This window comes from Acomys minous (genome assembly GCF_964271855.1).
Source record: "Acomys minous genome assembly, chromosome: 9".
Classification (NCBI taxonomy): Eukaryota; Metazoa; Chordata; class Mammalia; order Rodentia; family Muridae; genus Acomys; species Acomys minous.
The window spans coordinates 110,316,236-110,341,304 of record NC_140490.1 but is presented as its reverse complement, the minus strand read 5'-3'; the positions used below and the strand labels follow the sequence as shown (position 1 = coordinate 110,341,304).

General features: G+C 38.2%; 1 long non-coding RNA gene across 3 annotated transcripts in view; it reads left to right on the top strand.

Moving 5' to 3' along the window:
- The window catches only part of LOC311604535, a 61,164-nt gene extending 40,711 nt beyond the window's left edge, over positions 1-20,453 (top strand). The window contains exons 2-5 of one of the 3 annotated variants that reach the window (XR_014781548.1): positions 7,456-7,556; positions 10,128-10,347; positions 11,859-11,976; positions 20,343-20,453. This is a non-coding gene — a long non-coding RNA (uncharacterized lncRNA). Of the gene's footprint in view, positions 1-7,455; positions 7,557-10,127; positions 10,348-11,858; positions 11,977-20,339 lie in introns of all 3 variants that reach the window. The other 2 variants (XR_014781549.1, XR_014781547.1) reach the window with 2 other exon arrangements.
- Positions 20,454-25,069: the final 4,616 nt, after the last annotated feature.

Here is a 25,069-nt window from a genome sequence, read left to right as displayed (position 1 = left end):
TAAAAGGTCTAAGTAATGAGATTTAAAAGCAGCATGCAGTTATCACAGAACCTTATGTACAGGGGGTGTGATATTCTTCCTGAAGCCCATGACTCATCCCGATAGGGGAACTGGTGGATCATATTGTCATGGCAACAGGATGGCTTCTTAGGTTTAATTTTGTTTGTGTTGCAGATCCATAACTTTAAAAGCTTATCCAGTGCTTTTAGAGAACAAGTTGCGTTGCTTCTGAGACACAAGCTGTATGCTAAAAATTCATGGCAATTTTGCAAATGGTAATTTGAGTGTTCGTTGCTTTTGTTCTCTTTTGTCTACAAAGTGAACAGTTATAAGACTAAAATTGTTGTGCCTGAGTGTTTTGTTTGTCACTTGTTTGGCTTCAATATAGGACTGCAGAGGTAAAAATTGCTTCCTCCATCTTCACTGTATGGAAACTGTGGATGTATGTTTTGGGGTATGAATATATACATCTTTTCAACTGAGGCAGTAAGAATGAAATACACTGAGTCATTTTTAGCTGGCTAAATATTCAGAACTTAATAAGCTTAATATGTCTTTCTGCGAAGGCAGAACCTTGCAGCACTCCCAATTCTTTGTGCGTGACAAAGGCACTTCCTTCTGCCTAAAAGTTCGCTGTATACAGTGCAGAAAAACAATGATCAATGGTCCCTGTTCCTTGTGCAGCAGTATGTCCTTGACACTTCTCCCACTGCGGCACAGGCACAGTGCTGACAGCTGGATTCTCATTTGGAAGCAGAGAAGAGAGCCAGGGGAATGGGAAACCACAGAGGGTGCAGAGAGAGGAGGCTAGAAGGAGGGAGGGAGGGAGGGTGGGAGGGAGGGAGGAAGAGAGAGAGAGAGAGAGAGAGAGAGAGAGAGAGAGAGAGAGAGAGAGAGAAGAGAGAGACAAGAGAGGAAAGAGGAGGAACAAAGAATCATTTGTTGTTGACTTTGCAGCTTTTAACCCCTTCGTATTAAAATGGACAGAAATTTCTCACATTAATATCTTAATCCCTCTAGTGGAGCAAAAAAAATTTGTGGGAGTTAGCTGTGTCTTTAAAAAGGCCAGGAGAAGAAGTTTACGGGGTGATTATGAAATGGAGAAGGCATTTTGGTGGTGCTAGCCCTGAATTAAGGGGAAGGAACCTTGGAAATTAAAAAAATTTTAAAAAATCTAACTAATTCCCTCAGATGGAGCTATTATACTCTGTTACCCACCATCTTCCTCCCTGGCCAATTATTTGTTGTGGTGCAAACAGGCTCAAGTGATTAAAAAACACAGACAAGGTGGAGGCCATTTGGTGGGGTTTTAAGAAGGGTAAGTGCCATTATTATGTGAGTGTTTGTGTTGCTTGCTTCTGTTTTTCTGCTTCTAGGGGGTGTGCCGAGAACTCCCGGAGAGAAGCTGTGTTTGCAGAGATTGACTGAGTGATTAGAAGTGCCTGCCTGCTGTGGAGAGACTGGAATGTTCCAGGTCCAGGGGCTAATTGCCTAATTTTAGGCAAGCTTTAGGCCTGGGAACAAGCATTCCTTGCCCACTTCTGTGACAGAACTAACATAGAAAACCATTTTGAAATCTATGAACTTAGAAGACCACTAGCTTCCATGAACCCAAAAGATAATGTCATCAGATAGCATCATATGCCTACAGAAGTTTGCCTCCATCTTGCTATAAGCCTTGCCTATTTGATGTATCCCCCAATATATACTAAACTTGCCCGGATTCATGGCTTTCTATGTTATGTATAATTATAAAACTTCATACAACTGCCTCCACATTGGATTATTGAATTGTGAGTTAGCTAAATCCATGTGGCCTGAGATATGATAAGGGAAAACGGCTCCAGAATAAATGGTGTCTTATTGCCTCTGTGATGAGAGGTGTGTGCGTGTGTGTGTGTGTATGCATGCATGCATGTGCACATGTGTGCCGCGTTTGTGCATGCTGACATGGTATGATGTAGATTGCAAGAGTTAATACTGGGGTTTCCTTGCTCATTTATCTGTCTTCAGTTTTCTAGAAGCGTTGGTTTCCACAGTGGGCCTCATTATTTGTAATTTGATTTTGGAAAACTCGACTTTGTGGGTCTAACTAGAATTGGTTTTCAAAAACTGCTTCTGAAGTTCCCAGTTGTATAAATTTAAGAAAGCCAATGAGTTGTTCTGTCAAAGGAACACAAGGGCTGCAACTTCATGTTGAATCTGCAAAAATTAGTTTTTCTCTTCTATGAAAGGGAAATGAAGCAACCCCTTATCCTCTCTGATGACACAGTGTGCCTGTTTGTTAGTGCACAGTAAAGAAACCAGCAAAATGGGTGCTCCATGATTAGTGGGGAGGTTTTTATTGTGGGTTAAAAGACAGAATATCAAGAGGCATCTGGAAGAGTCCAGAGCAGAGAGAACAAGCAGCGGGCTGGAAATAGCCAGGGCTAGCGAAGTATCAGATGGGAACATCATGGGTTGTAAGAGGGATGAGCAGATGAGAGGAAGGCGACCACCGAACAGAAGTAGCCTAGGAGTTTAGGGTGGAGGAGGTGAGAAGGGCCAGGATGCTAGATTTGTGGGCTTTGAGATGTGTAACAAATACAGGTGAACAGGGACCAAAGGAGGCATTGGCTTTGGTTAGCAATACAGGTACACACCCATAGGGATCCAGAAAGGGAAGTAGCTCCTCTTGGCAGACAGAAACCCCGATCACAGGTTCCTGAGGAATGCTGAAAAGTATTCACTATTAATCCTATAGTCCATCATATGCTGAGCCAAGACTGTCACTTAGGACTAAAGTCGGTAGATCTGCCTTTTTAGAGGAGGCAGGTACCTTTTGGACCTGACATTGCCCACCACAGAAAGATAGACAAAGATGTTTTAAGTGTCATTTCAAGCCAGATGTTCCATCATCCAATTTGCTTAGTTTCTGGGAACATACTAAGCAGGTTTTTTTTTTCAGTTTACTCAAGCATGAACTCATTTGTGAGTATTACAAACATTCACTGTATCCCCAGTGATATGAGAAAGCGAACATTTTCTCTGAACAACCAATTTATCCTTAGGAAATCTTTCATCGTAATAGAAATTTTATGTATATGTTTGTATTGGTAGTAAATAGGATGCTATTGAGAATACATCATTATAATATCATTCACTGAGGCAGAGTTATATTGGAGACAAGCTAGTGTAATGGAGAGGCCACTAGAGATAACCGCTTAGACCCCATTTATATCCAATTGAAAGGCCTTATTGCAGCGGGCTGGAACTATACTGAGGTATTCAGAGATGCAAGTGTAGTCCCAAATGTTTTAGACCAAGGTTATTTAAAAAGCAAAATAACTACTTCCTGTTATCTTGCTCAGCACCTTCATGTGATGGTGTGCCCAAGTAAGCAGCCTCACAGAAGCTAAGGTAAGCTGTTCGCTAGAGGGAGAGGTTTTCACAAGCAGGCAGTTTAACAGAAGGTATAGCTGGACATCTTGACCTTGGGTTCTTAGAGTAGAGTTGAGTAAATTTCCATAAGATTCTCCAACAAAGAGATGAAATTCTAGCTAAACCTGAAATGGCCTCTACAAGGACACAAGATGGAGGAAACTTTACACCGTCTTGCTCTGTCACGCTAGGGAAAAGGTCTGTATAGTGACCAGCTAAACTCCTCTCTTACCTTTCCTCTTGAGTCCTGCTTCTGATACTGCAGAAATACCAGCTCAAACTCATTTGAATGAGCAAAAAATTACAACATGAAAAGAGATTGTTTCACTGAGTCAAAGAAAGTCTTGTGAGAAACAGCAAGTTGTGTCTTAGGAAATTGAATTGCAGGCCTTGAAAAGATATGTCTATGCATAGAGAGTAGGTTAGCAATCTGAGACTGTGTTTATTTTGGACTATATGCATGTGTTTCTTATAGGAATAAACCTAGCAACCTTCTGGTGTCCAAGAACACCACTTATGACCCACACTTGTATCAGGCCATTGGACAACTTTTGAACCTGAATGCAAATAAGTGACTCCACTACCATCCTATTGAGGATACCACATTTTTATTAAATATTTTCCAGAGAATACACCAAAACTGAGGAAGGTGGAGTGATAATGGGCTGAAGTAGTTTTGGGTGGATGTGCCACAGGGCAAACTGAGACTTCTCAGTGAGGATTTAGGAAGAAAAACAAAACCTCTTTTAGCCACGTTATGCCAATGCATAATTGGGCATTCCTATGACTAAACCCAAACTCATTATGGAACGAGACATATACAGTGAGCAAAGGCTTAAATATTCAAAGCCTGTCAATCAAAGGCAAGAACCACTCCATCTACACCCCTTAACATTCAAACTCTTTCTCTTGAATCTCATAAAAGAAAGCCCAGAGTGATGACTGGGGCCCTTGAGTATGCTCTGACTCATAAGGCAGCTGTTAGAAGTGACACCATATTTTAGAACTTTACTATTGCTTTACTTTTGAAAGAAGTTTCCTTGCTGATTAGCAACTTCCACGTCCACTTGTTTCATTCTTCAGTGAAACAACCAGAACTTGGAAATACCAGGCCCAGACATTAATTACCAGTATGATTTTCAGAACTTATTATTGTTACCATATTTGGTTAACAAAATAGAATCATTTGTAAATGTTATAAGGGAAGGATCCAAAGGTGCGATCATCCTGGATTATCCAGGTGAACTCTAAACCTAATAACTGCCTATGAGAAAGAGGGGAAGACCTGAGACAAAGAAATGATGACGCACAAGTGTGGAAGTGTCAGCTGCTACCTGAAGCTGGAAGAAACATGGAAGAGAGTGTTTTTTTTTTTTTTGAGTCTTTGGAGGGAGCATACCCAGCCTGTATTCTTAATCTCAGATATGTGAGCCTTCATCGCTGTCAGATGATAAATTATTCCTTATTGGCAGAAATTTGCTACAGCAGCCACTAGGAACTAATACACAAAAGAACAGAATCTAATGTACATGAATCTCTCTGGTTCTTTTTCATCACAGCCTACCCAGAGGCACAGATGAGAAAATAGTTGGGCATTTAAGAAGTCATCATGGTAGCTTTACGTTTTTTTGTTTGTTTGTTTGTTTTTAGTTTTCTATTTATATACTCCTCCTTGGATTTTATCCACCATCTTGCCCCATATACATAAACTAGAGCATCAGTGACCGCTGTTTCATGTTTACATCTTCCCTTCTTCATGTCCATTGTTTGTTTGTTTGTCTTATGCAGTGCTTGCAATCAAACTCGGGTCCTTGGCCTAGTCTGGCGAGAAGTTTTTTCTATATCCTGTATCCCTGTCTTCCCACATTATGTCTTTTTATCACATAATTAATCCTCTGTTTTTCATAAGTATAAAATTTCCTTTATTTCCTATAAAGTGTTATTTTGTATATTGTAATATCTCTAGAACTTTATGTTTTTTTAAAATAATGTTTTGTAATGCTTGGACTCTTTTCAAATTTCATGTTTTATAGGGAACAAATCATAGAGGAATTTTAGTCAAAGAGGGTTTTTAGTTTAAGTGCTAGCTATTCAAAATGCTCTCTTTTATTGCTTATGTCTCTAGTGAACTGTGTATCTCAAAATAATTGGCAATATCCTTCTGGGTAGAATTGCTATCCTCTAAAACATTGAAGCAGCTTGGTTGAACTGTAACAAAAGGACTTGCTTCTTTTTAAAAAGTTATCAAGTCAAAGGTTATTACAAGGGATTTTCATCATAGAAAATAGAAGCTTGTGGCTTGTTTTAATAGCAAATATAACTAACAAATTATCCTATGAAATAATTGACTTAGATTAAATGAATTGCTACCTTATTTTTGTTTCTAGCCAGAGATAGGACAGCACTGTAATCTCAGTGTTGGAAGGTGAGGCAAATCTGTAAACAACCACAGCTTCATACTTTGCTATGATAGGATACAGTGACAGACGTCAGACCTTAGTAGATGCCAAATGACTCTATGTTCTTTTATTGTGCATATAGCACATGGAACCTTTTCCTAAGGATGGAAAAAAAACTTGAGAAAATAAAGATGGTTAAATACTAGATAATAATGAAAATATTTTATTACTACTGCTTCTTTGGTGACACCAGGCTCAAACCCCACTTAGGACTGGCACCATTCTCATAAAACTGCTGTCATACATAGTCATTTGAAATTGTGTCAGTAATCCAAAGCTAGCCTAAGTTTAAAAATGAATCTGCATGCTAATTGTGTTCATGATCCTTGAGATCAAATAAGCAGTATTAAAATTGTGTTTATAAACATATGTTTATGTATATCTAAATATGACATACACATGACTGATTTTCTATAATATGGTAATATTGCCTACCTGAAACAATTATGAAAAAGTTAAGGAGGTGCAATGCATAACAAACAGGACCATGACTGTCCTGTAGTAATTACTCACCAGGTGTGCATTATTACTATCCTCAGTTATATATATTTTGAGTAAACTCCAAGAGGATGAATTAGACCATGCCCCTTGGTATATGCTAAACAAAATGCAGCCTGAATCACTAAGAATGTGATAAGTGTGACAAGCCACTTGTTCAGTACCAGGGGTTAGGACATGAAGGAGAAACATTTTCTTGGGGCGATGCCTTACTGAAATTGGAATAAATAGAGGTCTCCGTGTGTCGACGTTAAAGTCAACCAGTGGTATGAAGGAGTGCGGGATGAAGGGATGCCTTGAGTATAAAAGACTTAGGCTCGAAGTAGGATAAATAAAGGGAACGAGAAAGTAGACACCTGGAAATCTTGGTGCAGGAGTCAGCTTTCCCATGCAAGCAGTGAAAATAAACTAGAAGAGTGTCACGTTTACAGGACGCATTTAGAAGGCGACTTAGAAACAAAATTAGAGCTCCACACGTAGGCACTTGTCTCCTCTCAGAAAACTCAGAGAAACATGCTCATAAGAGAATGGAAATTAAAGCACAAAGGGAAAGGAGTGCCTGTATTTCCATTGTAATGCAATCAGTAAAAGACATCCTGGGAGCTTCAGAGTCTGATGCTGAGCCTGGCTCTCAGCCTAAAGGTCAGGGTTACCGGCCTGTAATGTATCTGGGCCTGCCCTTCAGGCCTGGCATGGATTTGGAGCAGTGTCACTATTACTTGGCCCTGATTGTCCTTGACTGTTCCTCTGTTAGTTTGCCGAGTGTGGATATATGCACCTGAGCCTCCTTTTCAGTCGCTCTGAGAAAATGTTGTTTGAAGCATTCTTATTTCGATCTTTCAGCGCCCATCAGGGGATGGGGTGCTGTGAAATCAATGCTGACTCATTGCAGCATCTGAGAGGAATAATTTTAGTGCCGTTGCTGGGATGCACGATGTCACAGGAATAACGATATAGGGTTGACTAGAACTGGCCTAAGGGGCTGGAGGTCTGATTTGAGCCCCCGCTTTCCAGATGAGAAAATGTAACCATTCTCAATAGGAATAAAAATCTTTTATTTCTGGCTTTCTGTACTCAGAAAATACTGCCAGCCATCTGTGTCATCAAGTTCACTCCCAGTAAAGGCTGTAGATGCCGCCCCCCTCCGCCAGCTGGAATCTGCCTGAAGTCACATGAGAGGTGAGCTGCTGTGCCCAGGTAGCATCAATGGACTGAGGAATGTATAACTAGTCATTTTACCCACCTCAAGTTTTGGGATTGTCTGTCATTTAACAGCAGATAACCAGAGACATCATTTTGTTCGTGAAAACAATGAGAAGAAAAGATATTTAATAACTTGTCAGAAGTCACAGTTATTCCTAATGCTCAGGTTTTAAAATTTGGGTTTTATTTTTACAATTTGTGTTTCTAGTTACAGTATACAGTCTCGAAAAAAAAAAGTATATCATACCGTTCTCATTCAATCACTATATTTTTCTTTCTTTCCAGTGCCAACACATCAGGCACTTGCTATATGCCTATGACCAAGTCTCATCTTTGAGATTCAAATAAGCATACTAAGCATATATTTTATATGTATTCATATATAAGACATGTCTGCTCATATAAAGGTAAATGATTTTCCCTACATTATACAACTGGCAAATGGAACAGCCAGATATTCAGCACACATTTCCCCTGTAAATTTGACTTCCTAAACTCTGCACATTATTACTCCCTAAAACCTATGAGATGCTGTTTTGTGTCTGCCACAGATGTGCATCTTAGGCTTTCTTGATTTATGACTCTCTTTGTTCCGTAAAACTGTAAAACCCATGAAACTGCTTTCACATTGGAACATGGGGTTGGGGGAAAAAACAGATGTTTGTGTTCCTAGACCATGGTCACTTAAAATGCACGCGAATAAAGTGCCTCTTATCACAGCCCACTGAAACAAAACCAGAAATCCAGCCCAACCAAGTTTCCTATCTCTATCTTAAGGATATTTTCACAAACTTCAACGTTTACCAGTGTGATCGTAAAGATAAGTCAGAGATTCACAGAGTGCTGCGGGAAATGATTAAGGCATCTGCTCTACAAAGAGAAGGCCAACATAAAGATTCCCCCTCCCTCTCCTTTTTTGTAACAGCTTTATTGAAATACTGGGAAATTCACCCATAGAAAGTATATAATTCAATGCAATTTCGAGAGAAAATTGTTTTGAAAAAGGTACAGCCATCGTGACTATATTATTCCAGAGAAGCTGTGCATATATTAGTCATCGCTCCCAATTTAATCTATCACCTCCAGTCCTGATTTTACACTGAAGGAAAAAAAAAAAGCAAAGAAAGTGTTATTTTCTCATGTTCCCCTAAAATAGCAAAATTATTTAAGCTCTGTTAAGTGTATTACGTGGCTTCAGTACACATTCTAAATAGCATTAAGTTATATCTGTGCCTGCTATAGGTAGCCTGTGTTGTAGTGAGTTTATAATTTTCTAGAGTGAGAGTATCTGTTGAGTTCCTAGTTGAAAGAGGGCTTCTCTCCTGTGATGCATACTGGGACAATTTAAACCAGTACTGCGCTCCCCAAACCACAGGCATTGATACTTACCTCATAGATACAAATTTCCTCTTCCTTTACCAGGAAGACTATGTTGAGATGTTGGGATTGTAAACTACAAAGCGGATGAATTCTAGAGCATTACATGCATTGGTTTTGTTGTGGATGTAATGACAATCACTTGCCTCACTCCCAGAAGGAAAAAAAAAATTTGTGTGTTGAACAGCTAAACACCAAAGCAACCTTTTGAATCTAGGACCCAGAAAGAACCAATGACAATTGCTATGTCCTGATCCGACATGAATGTTCTCTTAGGCAATAAAGAGGAGACAGCAGGGGATGTGGGTACGCAGAGTGCCACGGTGGGACAGCCTCGATTGAAAGCCATCTGGAAGTCAGGGAAATAAGTCTTTAGAGGCACAAGCCTGCCAATACCTAGACCCCAAAACTCCCTTTAGGACTTTGAAAAACATAAGCATAGGTTGATCTAGTACCTTCTACAGTGTTCTGTGATGGTGGCCAGAGGAAAACCATAAACATAGACCTGATGGTTAATCAGGGAAGTGTAACACTATGTCCAAAGGGACAGTGAAGATCTGGATCTCCCAATGTCTTTGGAACTATTCAGGATGCAATTCTATCCTTTAGTTCTTGTGTTTTACACTGGGGGTAGGGGCGGGTGAATCAGGCTCTGTTATTTCATGTGACTTAAAAGGACATCATTACAAGGACTGTCAGCCATTTAAAATGTGGTTCCTTATATATAGTTAGATAACTTGCATCTTAGAGTAAGTTTATCCCCCAAGTATATTTAACGCATAAACCTTAGAAATTGAATATATCCCCCAACATACTGAGACACTATTTCAGTTTTAACTTTAATTTATACAACGAAAAATTTTGATGGCAAAAAAGTGATAATGAATGTAAAATTTCCAAAAAGTCACAGCAGTATGTGACGACGTATATCTTCCTTCTACTAGAAATTTTAGAGCATTTTGAGGCACGTTCTCTCAGTACCCTTTATAATCATATGCCCAGGCTTATATAACATGAGTGTGGGCTATAAAAACACGTTATGCAAAGCAGCAAAGCAAGAGACAGAAGCTCGTGGTTACAGCAGAGACTAGAGCAGAGTTATGATGAGTCGGTACCAAGCTTAGATCTTTGTAGCTGTCAGAGTTTCAACATTTAATGCATTATTTTTAGGAAAACACTCAACGCAAGCTTCAAAAAAAAAGTCTACAAAAGCCACAGTTTGCCTACAGATCTGTAATTCTAGAGACTGGCAGGATGGAAAAATACCAGCGTTTGTGTACTTGTTCTAATGCTTGTCAGCTTTCAGAAGTGTGATGCGTGCTAAAGATGTCACACCCTGCAGTAAAGTTTCACAAAAGTTGGAGATTATTGCTATGAATTCCTAGCTCTGGTAAGCAATTCTTAGTGAGAAGTGTGGGGTTGGAGATAACAAGTGATATTATCATGACCCTTGTCTTGCCAGGAGATATCCTAAATCCAATTTTCAGATAAGACAGGGAGTCTTAGAGTATAAGTGGCCTTGATAAGACTCATCTAATAATAAGAGATAAAGACCACAGCCCTAGTTATCCTAAAGTGAGAGCTGTTTCCTGTAAGACCTGTGGGACTGTTTGTAATTTCCCCCATGCACATTATAGTCACAAGAATCAAAATTCAAGTATCATATTTATAAACAATAGTAGCTCCATACGCACTATGGCGTTGCCAGGATGTCTGTGTATTTATTGGGTGTTATCAAACCATCAGAGAACTCCTACATAGAAAATACACAGAAAATAGTGAGCTTGCTAGATATTAATATTCTAGATGTTGGAAAGAATTAAGCAGAAACACCCAAGGAAAGTATAATATGCTTTTTTGAATGGTGATGGTATAATGAATATAAACTAACTAGAAAACAAAAAACAAAAACAAAAAACCAAAACGCCCAATGTGCTGAAAGTGCATACAGATAAAAATGGAAGTTATGGCACATTTAAAAAGATAAAAGTAATTGGTGACTTAGATCTTAGATCTATGTATGTATGTATGTATATATGTATTTATCTATCTAACTATCTATCTATCTATCTATCTATCTTCTTAAAAGAATAACTGGAACTGGAATGGTGGTGTATGCCTGTAATCTCAGCACTCAGGGAGGCAGCAGCAGGTGGATCTTTATGAGTTCAAGGCCGGCTTGATCTACAAAGTGAGTCCAGAAAAGTCAAGGCTACACAGAGAGTCCCCATATTGAAAACAAAACAAACAACAAAACAAGGAGAGAGAGAAAGAGAGAGAGAGAGAGAGAGAGAGAGAGAGAGAGAGAGAGAGGGAGGGAGGGAGGGAGAGAGGGAGAATGAATAATGGGACTGTAATTTATATTCATCAAGGGCGGTATGTTCTCTTAACCAATGATCCATTTCCGTCAATGGCCTTCTTTTGTAATGTGTGAAGCAATTTGATGAGCATTTGGCCATTAAGTGGTAAGAAGTTGTCTATTAAGTAGGATTTATGAGAAATAAACTGGTTTTCCTGATTACAAGGAAAACATATGCAATATTTACCCTTTTTTACTGTACAGCAACTACTAGCCATTAGGATGATAGATATACACACTATGGACAAGAAAACAAAAATCTGGCATTCAGTTGTGACTGTGCTAACTTAGATTTGTACCTTACTTCCTTTCCTAAGATGCTATGGTAGACTATGCTGTGTCCCAACTGACTTGGTTTCTCAGTTCATTGGCTTTGGATAGTGGGGGCTGTTGGTCTAGATGGAGGTCTGGGGGCATAGGAGCTCACTCCTAGTGAAAAGCTTGATGCTCTGTCATATAGGAAGTAAGTAAGAGTTTGATCTTGGATTGAATTAGTTACTGCTATAATTAAGTTTATGCCTCATATTTTGTGTCTTCTGCAGGCTTCTGATCACTGCTCTGACAAATACTCCTACCACGTGGTGACATCTGTCATTTTATGACACAGCAGGAGACTCGTGTCAGATGTGACCCTCTACTCTTCAACTCTGCCTCAAATGTGTAAGTTGAACATAAACTTCTTTGTTTACAGACCATCCGGTTTCAAGTGGTTCATTAGCAAAAGAAAGTAGGCCAGAGAAACTAGACTAAGGCAAAGCCTTATTACCAGGAGAGAAAAAAGAAGCTCATTTGATGAAAGCAGATTTTTATCATGTGGACTTGAAGGTGACTCTTTACAGTGTAGATGCTCAAGATCAGATGTTGATATGGTTCTAAATTAAACAGGACAACATCTCAGATGGTTGTTCAATGAATGTTGTTAATGATAAGCTGGTCTCTAGTTCAATGAATCAAGATCTAAGTGCGTGTGTGTGTGTGTGTATTATATAATAGATACATGTATAACATATACATGTATAATAGTTATATTTACTAGTTACAAAATAATATGCTCACATTAATATAATAAAATTCAAAAAAAGAGAATACCAGTGAGCAACATACAAAAAGTAAAGTTGATTGCATACAGCAGCCCAAAATAATTAGACAAAGCAAAAAGTGCTTTTGTAGATGATGAGGGACATGTTCTTATTGTGACTCTGAGGGTTACAACTAGCCATCTTTACCAATTGTTACCAAGATTAAAAATGTTAGAGCGCCTTGTTTAGAGATTGGACAGTTTCTGTGTGCTGTTAATGCTCATACGTGATCATTATATTCTAAAGAAATGCTGAGAAACTCCACAACACCGGGACAAAAGTGACAGTGACATAATGATTAAAGGGCTGAAAAGTCCATCTGTCTAGGAAAGGTTAAAAGAATTGGCATTTAGCCTGTGGCTGAGCAATGCAACTGTTTTCTTCAAATACATGAAGTTCTTTTGAAGGTGTGAAACTATGAAAGATTGAAAAAAAATCTTCAAGTTTTTGCAGAAGAAAAATATCAATCATCTACACAGAATATATATTTATCTTTTAGTGTCAATAGAAGCCATGCCCTGGACTAGACTATCATTAGTTTGAGAATTTTAGATGTAGTGTGGAATAAAGATGATAGGATAAATATTATAGTGTTAAATATATTTTCCATGTTAGTGTTAGTATATATAGTAAAACAGATTATTTATTACAATTTTAATTAATAGTCAAGCCTATCATAGCCAATGTGGGTAAATCTGCTCCAAGCAGTGTTAGGGACTGATTCCTTCCATCAGAATCCTCTGCCTTCAAGTGTAGTGTGCTTGCTTGTGTCACCTCTCACCCATGGGAAATGGTAAGGAGGCATACTTACTGAAAATTCAGCCCTATTTTAAGTAGAGGAGGAGGAAGTTGACAATGGGCTCATCTTCTGTTGTTGTGAATTCAGCCATGTAACCACAGTGTGGTGTGGGGAAGGCTTAAAAAAGTATTACCTCTTTCTGGGCAGAAGGATTCTCAGTTCTAATCGATTTACTTCTAAAAAAAAAAAACAAGATGTTAGAATAAGGAGAGCAGTTTCTCATCTCAGTGGACCACATTAGCATAAGTATTAGCACATCAGCATTTCCATTCTTAAAAGTTATTGGCAGAGCCTCTGACAACACTGTTGGAGCTAGGGCTTTGTCTTCACTGTGGTTAAGGGTGTGGGGATTGATTTATCCACTTTTAACACCTAGTCTTAGAATCAGTTTTTCTTCTGAGTAATTTTATCCCTATAAATGCAGAGAATTCACAAAATTTCTTAAGTTCTGTAGAGGAATTTAAGAGCACAATTGATCTTGGGTGTCCCTCTGTCTTCTTCTTCTCTTTATACCAAGTCTTTTTGCCTCCCAGGAAAACTTCCTTCTATTATAGAAGGATCCAAGAAATGACTCTGTTAACCCTCTCACTCACTACATTGTTATGGCATTGAATGAAACTTAGGGAAAGAAGTTTACTGAATTCGGCTGAAATCTCCCTCCAGTGGATCTTCATGTACTATTTTATATTTGGTTTAAATGAGTATTTCCTGAAGCAGTCTATCTGATCCTAACATCATATGCAATCCATTGGCAAGATCTCATCTAATTAAATCATGTTGTCAGGCTCAGAGTGAATTTAGTTCAATCTTACAGTTCAAATTCCATAAGCATTGTAACAAACAACTTTATAATACATGACAAGACTATTAAAATAATCAATCTAAAAACCAGACTCTCAAAAGCCCTTCTAATGAAATTGTTTGTAATTTATTCATGAGTAAATATAATTTCAAATGGAACAAATCACATGCTGTATCATTCTGAGAGGTTTAATTTTTTTGCGAGTTGATATATGTGTCCTTCAAGTTAACTGCTTCATAGAGTAATGATTTGAGACAGGGAAGGATTCTTGTGAAAACTACCACAAATACTCATTGTTACATTAAATAAATAAATATTACTAGATCATTTAGATTCCATTACTAAATCTAACTTTGTCCATCTCTAAGATATAGAGATTTTTAGAAAGCAATTATAGTCACCTAATGAACTCTTGCACGAAACAATTAATGTAGCCGAGCAAGGGTTGTTTTTTTAAAATGCAAATTTCTCATATGTTCAGGTAAAAATCACTTCGGCTGAATTTTTAACATTTAATTTTCTGAGTATTCATTTAGTCAAGGTGTTCACACTGACAATATGGTTGTTAAAGCCTGTGTCTCTTGGTGTTGTAGGTCTACTCATTCTTGAAAGTCAGAATTTGTGTAGTCTTGTTTTGAGGATCAAATGACATAGTACAAATTAGTACAGTCAATCAGATTTCTATGGCTAAAATATGGCCTCTTTCAGCTTTATATGATCATTGGTTATAGACTCAGCACTTGCAAAACTATTTGGAAGAATAACAGAGGAGAGAGTTTAATGTTCTTGATATGGCTGGAGCTATGCATATGGAAAAAATGCATAATTGAAATAATTCTTGGCTTGTTCAGTTATTTTTAATGCATCTATTACAAGTTTCTAAACAACTTCCTCAGATCTGTCATTACAGTACCCAGACTATCGGATTGCAGCTCAGTTTTCCCTCATTGTTTTGATCTCCTGATAATTGCTTAGATTAATGGTAGTAAAATTGGAGTAGTCAACCATCATTCCCGTGCTCGTTCTCACTGTGAACTTTGTAAGTAGCTGCTTTCCTGCATTTCTCATACTGTATGTAACTTATATTTGGAGAGCTAACACGTCTGAGCTGGAGTAACGCGTGTAGGAAGCTGTTCATCCTAAAACTTGATGGCCAGCTTAGCATCAGCCCAAGTAAGAGCTAACATGACTCAAATTAATTATAACCAATGCTAATTAAAAAAGGAATGTCTGGTCTTGGGCTTATATAAGGATATCCACAAAACTCAAAGTAACAGGAAGACAATTTAAAAAAAACACACAAAGATTTTAACAGCAAGATACCAAAATGGCTTGGAAGCTATGGGGCTGAATCCACCATAATCCAAGAATAAGCTTGACCATGGCTAGTCAAATGTAGCAGTTTGGGGGGATGGGTTGTTGCCTAAAATGACAATCGAGCAAAGTGATACATGTTTGTCCTTTCCGACTCTCTAACATATATCCTGTATATTCTACGTTAATTTTCTGCGTATTGGCTCAGATACTACAATACTGAAAAATGTTGAGGGACTTAACGCTTTGGCGGGTGGTGATTATTTTAGGTGTGACATTGAGTTGGGCCTATCCATCGGAGCCTGATGGGGTCACTAATGGATGCACAACTGAAAGTAGTGACTACCCCTTTCCTGAATCTATCTGTAAGAATTAGCTTACCACTGAGTGGTAGAGCCCCTGAGAACTTCCTCTGCTCATGTACAAATATTTAAGGGCATGTTTTTCTATAGACTCAGTGCTGTTATGCTCAGCTCTGGACAGTTCATGATAGAACTGACTATGCATCGTTCACATGATGTCTTTTGTTTGTTTGTTTGTTTGGTAACACTTCTCCTCATCTGCTAGTTCTCCCCTTATGCAATGGTCCCTAAGCCTGGTGTAGTTGTGTGTGTGTGTGTGTGTGTGTGTGTGTGTGTGTGTGTGTGTGTGTGTGTCTTTTATCTTAGTTAAAAAATTGTAGATTTCCCTATGGGATTTTGAATACTCCATTTTTCATAGATAACTTCTCCCTTGCCTACCACTTCCACTATGCTTCAACCCTTCCATCTCAATTCTTCTCCTTTCATATTATGTACATTCCATTTCCTCCTCCCCTCAAGGCAGCCTCCTAATGATCACTTTCCATATGTCTGGCTACTACAGGAACTCTAAGTTGACCATTCAAAATTAGAGATTCAAGGCTAGGATCCATATAAGATAGAAAATGTGTCGTGTTTGTTTTATGATGTCTAGGTTACTTCATCAAATAATTTCCATCAACTTTATCCATTTATCTGAAATTTTTATAATTTCAGTTTTTCTAAATAAATCATTCATATATATATATTCATATATACCACATTTTCATTACCCATTCATCAGGTGGTGTGTATCTAGGTGAGCTATGTCATAGCTATTCCACTCCTGGGTATACACTCAAAGAAACTTGAATTCCTTTATCAAGATGATTACTCATACATGTTTGTTGTCACTCTATGTACAATTCTGAAGCTAATAAATTAGCCAGATTGTATAGAAACAATGTAATATCAAGCTAAATTTTAGGAAAAATACATAAAATTTGAGTTTAATATCTCTGTACTTTGTGTGGTAACTTACCTAGCTTTGTACTGGAATAAATCCTGAGAGTATTGTTTATGTATTCTATACTTCACAAATTTGCTGTATTATTTTAATGAGATGTGATTAAATGAAAATAATGTATAAAATCAAAAGTACTTATACTGAATACAAGCAATATTCCTATATTATATAGAGTGCTTATAGAATACCATAAGACATAATTTTGAATCCTTAGAAATAAACAGATAAAAATTTAATTCTATAGATACAAATAAAAATAATTGTATGGATACAATTGCTTTCTAGAACTTGAATACATTCCTTTTAAACCAATTGTTAGAATATCTTTGTGCCTAGTAAATTAAAATATTATAAAAATGAGCATGCTTAGGCGCATGTGAATTTACCGAGAAAATTACATATAGATACTATTTGAAGGGGCTGTAAAATCCATTAAAAACATGGGTATGAATTTTTAGCAATACTTTGATTATTGGTTTTCTCTGGTGATTATTTTTCTTTAAGCTTCTTTCTTCTATATGCATCTTTAATAAGCAAAGCACTGATAGCTTTTAGTCTAGGTAAATCCTTCCACGAATATTTTATACCAAATGGTCTTGACCCATGGAGTACAATATAATCTAATGTGCCTTTTCTAGTCAGAAGAATTACATTCTTATTGCCTGTTAGAATGCATGGCTTCCAAATACCAGGACTCCCATCCCATAATGCTGCCCACTCTCTATGTGGGGATGCTCACCCTTATCACCTGTGTAATTTGAATGTAAGAGATAAAGATGGTTCTATGGCTATTGTGGTTTCCTGCGCAATAACATGCTCTTTGACTGGTACATAGGTCTTCCCTATGTCACTATCTATGAGATAGCAGCAGACATAGCTAGATTCTGCAGAAAGGTAAAGGTAACTGTTGGCATTTGTACCCCAAAAAGGATAGAAATTTTATAACCAGATCCTTTGCTCAAACTTGATCTCCTCCTCTCTGTGGTTCCAGCGAGGCAAGTGTTGAAGGTGCCCTGAGGTCACTTCCTCAGCTTCATGATGGAAGAAAATAATGCCTAAATCGGAATGTTCATGAGGCCAATTAGGGAAAATGTCTGTAATGTGCAGACACTTTGCAGGCCGAGTGCGATGCAAGAGATGCTCACCTTTGACCTTCTCTCTCTCCTTTTCTTTTTCCCACGAGAAATGCATCTCATGGGAACTCAGTCTTAGAATCAATAAGTTGAGGACAAAATTATAATTTGTGAAGCATTTATGGAGTATTTTGTTCTTTCTCAACTTGACATGTTTGTCAGCCTGTGTCTGTGCTGAACTTCTAGCCACTGGGAGTTTTGCCTCTTCATTTGATCTGCATACTGACTAACAACCAAGTTCTGACATGTTCCTGTTCAGCTCTGATACGGATGGATGACAGGTGCCTGGAGGAGAGAGAGTCCAGCCTGTCAATTCTACAAGCAGCCATTGTAATACATTTACCTTGAGAAGGTTAAACGCGTAGGGAGGACACAGTGGCAGCCTTGCTCTTCTCATCAGCTTCTGCCAAAACTTTTTCTGACCTCCACAGATCTCTGACACTTCTCCCAAAAAATCACCTGAAGAGAATTTCTCAGGAGAACGCCGACTCTGTGAGGGGAATCATCTCTTGTGGCTTCTCTTTCACTACTTCTGAAAGACCTGGATATGAGGCAACTGTTCCTTCCATCTGTTCCTTTTCCGAATCCATGACCTCGATCCTCTTCCTTAGAGTTCTGTCGCCTCGAACACTAATTATTGCTCAGGATCTGAGTCACTCACTTCCCTCCCTCTGACTCGATGCCTTTGCTGTGCCAAATCCTTTGCAGAGCAGGGAGGTCATATGAGATCTCTGCTGATGGTTTGATGTGACCTAAGGTGTCCCCTTCTGTGCCTCACTTCAAGAAGCGTAAATGTGAGGACAAAGTGAAAATAAGAAAGGCGTTCATTCACAGCGAAGTAGTAAAGTCAATTGTGAAATGTGCACCTCTTGAGAAATAGGGAGTTATTTTCGCATGTATGTTCTCAGCCTCTTGCTGTTACCATGTAGTGATGGGTAGCTTTCTACACATGCTACCTTGTCCTCATATATGCATGCCTTCAGAACAAATGAATAGGGATTAATCTTATGGAGAGTTGATGTGTTTTCATTTGAAGATCCACTGTGAGGTTATCTCTGCAGAGTTGTACAGTTCTCTCCCATTGAGCTATGTCTGTAGGATTAATTTCTCCCAAACATGCCAGCAAATTTTGTTGTATTTTTGAGATCTTTAACATATGTATAAGAGGTTAAATATTCATATCATTTGGTAGAGATTAATAATTAACATAATATCCTTTAATTCTGATTTTGCTTTCATGCCTATTGAGGGACTATTTTTCTTTTAATCTATAAAGACAATATCCTTTGATCAGCCCAATAGAGGTGTTGAGGGAGAGTGATGCTCTGAAGCTCACCTAGCTGCCTTCATGGCCCTACTTGCTTCCCTTTTAACTTCTGTGTGTTTGTGTGTGCCTAAGCATGCGTGTGTTTATGGAGGTCAGAATTCCATGTCAGGAGTCTTCTTCTATTACTTTCTACCTTGTTACACTAAAACAGAGTACCGCTGAATTTGGAGCTCGCTGATTGGCTAGACTGGCTGCCTTTATTCTCTGCCTCTAGTGATGCAGTTTCTGGTCCTTACCATCCTACTTGGCATCTACCTGGGTACTGTGGGTTCAAACTAGGGTGGTTGTACTGCATATCCTTTGCCAGCTGAGTCATCTTAGCCCCGTGATTTTAAACTAATTATTAACCTTCGGCAAGGAAGGCTCCATCATGTTATAAATGACATAAATTATTTCTGGCTATCAAATTTTGGATTAATTAAGATGAAGTTTGGGATATTTTAGAAACAAATATCTAATTTCTCTGTTATCTTGAGAATAGGTATTTTCTATGGGAGTTGCAGGGGTGTATTTTCAGATAAGAGAGGCCAGAATGTTTTTAGCCGTGTCTACATATGCTTCTCTCAACACAGAGAATGGCTGAATCATTGTGTTTCTGCAAGACACCCCTTTCTACCTCCTTGGTTATTTGGGGGACATATTTACCTCTCAACCTTAGTTTGTGTCTTCACTGTAAATTATAAAAATAATGTCTCTTTTACAGTAGAGACTGCTAACTGAAATAAAGTTTAAATCCCAGAGGCTGTCATATAGCTGAATTCAGTAAAATACTCATTTTAGTTACTGCAGTTTGATTTTATTCATGTGATTTCCTAGGTTTTAAATGATTAAAATATCAGAATATATACATTTATTTTATAAAATATAAAGACAACATTGAAACTGGATAAAATGAATCTTCCAGTATATGGCTCCATTTCAATGATGAAAAAAAAAAAAGAAGAAGAAAGAGAAAAAAAAAACCAACTTCGATCAAGGAAACCAGGCTTTGGGGATGCTCATTTCCAAAATACTTGGAGAACAGCCTGGTAAAATTTATTGGGCAACAACAGTAAAGTGTTTATTAACGAAATATGAAGAAAAATATGAAAAAAATTAACTGACTTGAGAAAGGTCCTAGTGTGGCTGCACTGTGCATTTCAAAGTACGTGATATTATTTTGGAGAAAAGTTGAGATTGACATTCAGTGCAAGGTGCCACAGTTTTGGACACTGTCCTCCCTTCTCATTTTGTCTCTTTGTTTTTTTTTTTTTTTATACTTCAGCAGCTTGGGATGGCTTTACTGCTTCCAAGTGTTCTGATGTATCTTAACAGTGAATTTAAACCGCAAATGCCATTGTCGCACTGTTGATGCATTCGGGAGAAACCTACAAGTCAGCAAGCAAGTTCCTCTGGAAGTGAGTTTCGGTTAAATTACCCTTGCTTAATGACTAGTTACGAAGTCAAAAGGCATGGGTGATATCATTATCTGGCTTCTCTCCTCATCACCTTAGAAAAACTACAGGACATGATAGAAACCAATCAATTGTTCCTGTCTCTGAATAGTAATGCATTTTAGTGTGGCTTCCAGAGTCTAGCTTTGTTCAAGTAACCATTGGAGAGCGAAAGCTATAGAATATAAGTGGGTACAATAAAGAAGTAAAAACATGTTCTTTAACAACCCGTGCAGTCATTTCACTCTTGGTTGAGCCTTTATTTCAATGAGAGAATTTTATAAAATACTGAATATCAATTAAGATGTATTCTAAATACTTCAATACAAAGAGAACGAGGTAGTCAATGGTTGCTACTAGTAATGACAGGATGTGGCATTCAGCTTTAAAATATATAAAATGGGTAAAATAGAAGAAATAGAACGTCACATCTTTAGCTGCCTGGTATGTGCCAACTGCAGATGTCAGCATGGCTCTTAAAGGCTGAGTATGAGGGTAAATTGAGAAAGAGTGTATAAAGCCATTAATGCAATGTTTGGTCCACGAAAAGAGTACGGTTCTAGGTAGGATTGTAAAAAATAGGATATCTCACACAGGTTTTCACTACGTGTGTGTTTCCACATGAATTAGACATGAAACTTATGGGTATATTTTCAGTATATAGGTTAGTGATGATTTAATCAATATCATCTGTTTAAGACATATAAACTCATGTTTATGATGTTTGTTCTAAAAGCATGCACGATTTCCAGATCTACAAATTATAATTGAAGTGTAAGATTTAACTCTTTCTGTAAACACAAGGACATGTGTCTAGGTATTTTTGAGACTTTAAGGAAGTCATTTACTTTCGGTCTTGAATATATTCTGCTGAAGCTGGTGTGCACAGCTAAAATAAGCAATGTCCTCCTTTGAGCTTGAAAATATGTAGATCAGGTATTGCTCTGATTTCTTTTTCTGGCATTAGTTTGCAACTGCATTACCCAAGAAGATTAGCATTTATGGTTTTAAAAATGTAAATACAAAGTAATTAAAAGTTATTATCATAGAAATTTAAACTAACATTGTGCATTGTAGAATGTTACTAGAAATGACTTTCTCAGCTGCGCTCGCTACACATGAGATGCACCAGAGTCACACAGGGAGAGTGGGTCTGATATTGAACAGCATAGCTACAGGGCATCTCTATCATCATTGTAAAGTCTCTTGACCAGTGTTCCCTTACAGCAGTAGCTCTCAAGCTTCTTAATGCTTCCATCGCTTTAATATAGTTCCTCATGTTGTGGTGACCCGAACCATAGAGTTAGCTTTGAGGCTGCTTCAGAACTGTAATTTTGCCATTGTTGTGAGTCATAATGTAAAGATCTGATGAGCAGGATATCTGATATGTGGCCCCCACAGGAGTCACAACCCAGAGGTCAGGAACCACTGTGAGCAGGTGTTAGTTGCTTGTAGGGTTTTTGTCTAGGGGGTGAGGCTCCTTAAAAATTCCCTTCCACAATTGCATGTCTATAGTGTTAACCTTCATTTGGGTCTGTCTAGGTAGCCAGGAAGTTGCAGTATTATGGGTATAATTTCCCTGTCGTTTTCAGGAGACACAGTCTGATAAATGACTTCTCCATCCCCTGGATTTAAAATCTTTCCTCTTTGTCTTCTACAATATCTCCCGAGCCTTAGTGCAGGAGCTGCATTGCTGGGGACTTCAGGTGTTCTCTAGAATTTGACCAGTTGTGGTTTTCTCTGCTCTCCATTTTCTGCAAAAAGGAAAGGTTCTTCAGTGACAGGTGAGATCTACATTTATCAGTGAGTCGAAGGATAAGTATTCAGAATGTAATTAGCAATTATGGTAGTCTGAGGTGGTGGAAGGCAGTTCTTGTCTCAGCCTTACTTAGTTGGCTGGGTTTGCAATACCAGGGGTTGTTTCCATTCTGTTGAGCATGCCTTAAGTTCCGACAGCCGTGGTTACAACCGAGCTGTGACTGGCATTATTGCGTCGTTCAGAATATCTAGCCATGCTGGTCACCACAGCTGGGTAGGACTATAAATTCTCTCTCCCCTGTTGCCAGCTAACATAGCACCTTCTGGTATTGTGAAAGCTATTCCTCAAGGAGGAGGCTTTCAGTTAGATCCAGCTTAAACCTCCTGAGTTCTGTGTTTGAGTAACTGATATCTTCAGCAATTAAGGGCTTAGCTTCAATCTACGGAAGGCAATAAGGGCAACAGCACAACCCTGTATTATTTTTGGAGTCTCTCGAACTTCCCTATTAAACAAGTTTCTTATGCCTGGTTCTATGTTTTTTTTTAGATGGTCTATGGATCTTTGGGAAAACATTGTCAGCCTAAGTAACATAACTTCATTAAGATGCAAGTATAAATGTATTTTATGTATTTTATGTAATAATATCATTGAGACTTTCCCCCAATATCCTTCCTTGTCTCCTCTGTTGAATTCCCTCCCTTCCCAATTAAATCCCCTCTCCCTACTTTTTCCATTTCCCCCTTCGTGGCACTTGTATCCTGACCCTCCCTTCTCTAGGGCTTCCTGCACCTTCCATGATCCTTTTTCCTTGTCCAATTTCCGTGGTTACTGCAGGTTATATACTAGCATCTGAGTATTTGGAGCTAGGAACCAAAGATGAGAGAGAATACACAGCATTTGCCTTTCTGGGTCTTGGTTATTTTGCTTAATATATTTTCTAGTTCTATCTTCACCTACAGAGTTAATTTTTCTCTAGGACTGAATAGCATTCCTTAGGATATATATGTGTGTGTGTTTGTGTGTGTGTGTGTGTATGTGTATGTGTATATATATATATATATATATATATATATATATATATATATAATTTTCATGATGCATTTGTCTGTAGAAAGACTGACAAATATTGCTTCTATTTCTTAGTAGTTGTTCTGTACAGGGAATAAATAAACATAAGTGTCAATATTTTTAATTGAAAACAGATTTTTTTCAGAAAAGAAAAAAAGCAGGTCTCTAAGAGACAACAATCAAACATGACAAAACAAGATAAACTGTGGTTGGGCTGTATTGTGTGAGAGAAGTCTATTTTCAATTTTTAAAAATTTTCTCATACAATATATGCTGATTGTGGTTTTTCTATCCTCTACTTCTCCAAGATCTTCCACATCTCCCTGCCCATCAGGATCTGCTCTTTTTCTGTCTTCTCATTAGAAAACAACCAGACCTCCTTTGCCTGCTCTTGAGACCCTTTTCCTCCTATTGGGTTGCTGTGTCCAGTCTCGAGCAGAAGGATTTTGCCTTGACTTATTGTATCTCATTGTGTCCTGTCTGGCTGTCCTGCTCTTTTCTGAAGAGGGAACAGAGGTAAAGTGGATCTGGGGAAGGGGGAGGCAGTGGTGGGACTCTGAGAAGAGTAGGAACTGTGGTGTGGATATTATTGTATGAAAGAATAATCTATATGCAGTAAACTTTGAACCCCTACCCAGATCTAGCCAATGGACAGAACATTCCTCCTGTCCAGTGGAGAGTGGGTTCTGACTTTCACATGAACTCTGGTGCCCCATATTTGACTACATCCCCTGGATGGGGAGACCTGGTGGCACTCAGAGGAAGGATAGCAGACTACCAAGAAGAGACTTGATAGCCTATGAGCATATACACGGAGATGGGGTCCCACTCAGTCACAGTCATAGGGGAGAGAAGGGGAAAAATGGGAAGGAGGGAGGAATGGGAGGATACAAGGGATGTATAACAAGGGAGGATAACAATTGAGATGTAATATGAATAAATTAATAAAATATATTAAAAAAGAATAATCTTTTTTCAATAAAAATGTTAAAAAAAGAAAACAATCAGATTTCCAAGGGATAATAATAAAATATATAATTAATGTAATTGTATATTATTAATTTAAAAATACACTAATTTATTTATATATAACATATATATCCAAGAGAAGGCACGACAGAGACCCACTCAGGAATCCTGTGAAAACACTAATTTTTTTTTCCAGTTTTGCATATGCATGATACATATGCAAAGGATCTGGTGCAGATTCATGCAACCTTGTATGGTGATGCCTCATGTCACATGGTTTGCTCTGTAGGACGACACTCCCTACTGCTATTTTAGTTTCTTTTTGTCCTCTCTCTCTCTCTCTCTCTCTCTCTCTCTCTCTCTCTCTCTCTCTCTCTCTCTCCCTCTCTTTCTCTCTGAAAACGGATTTTTTTTCATGCAATGTATTATGGTTTCCTCTGCTTTAATTCCTCCCATATAGCCCTCCCCTCCCCTCCCAGCAAAATTCATACTCTCCTTTTATCTCTCTCATTAGAAAACAGTCATCTAAAACAAATCCTCCCTGTGTGCCCCTGTAGCATCACTTCCTCAACCACTCACCTCATTTCATTATCTTCATCTCAAATCACCAATCTTCTCATTCTCATCGCTTTCCCATGCTTCCCACTCTTATTGCCTTGCAGTTGTCAGGTGATAGTCAGTATGAGTTTGGAAAATACCCCAAACCAAACAATAAATAGAGAAAACAAAATACTCGCACCCCTCCCAAATCTCAGAAGAAACATG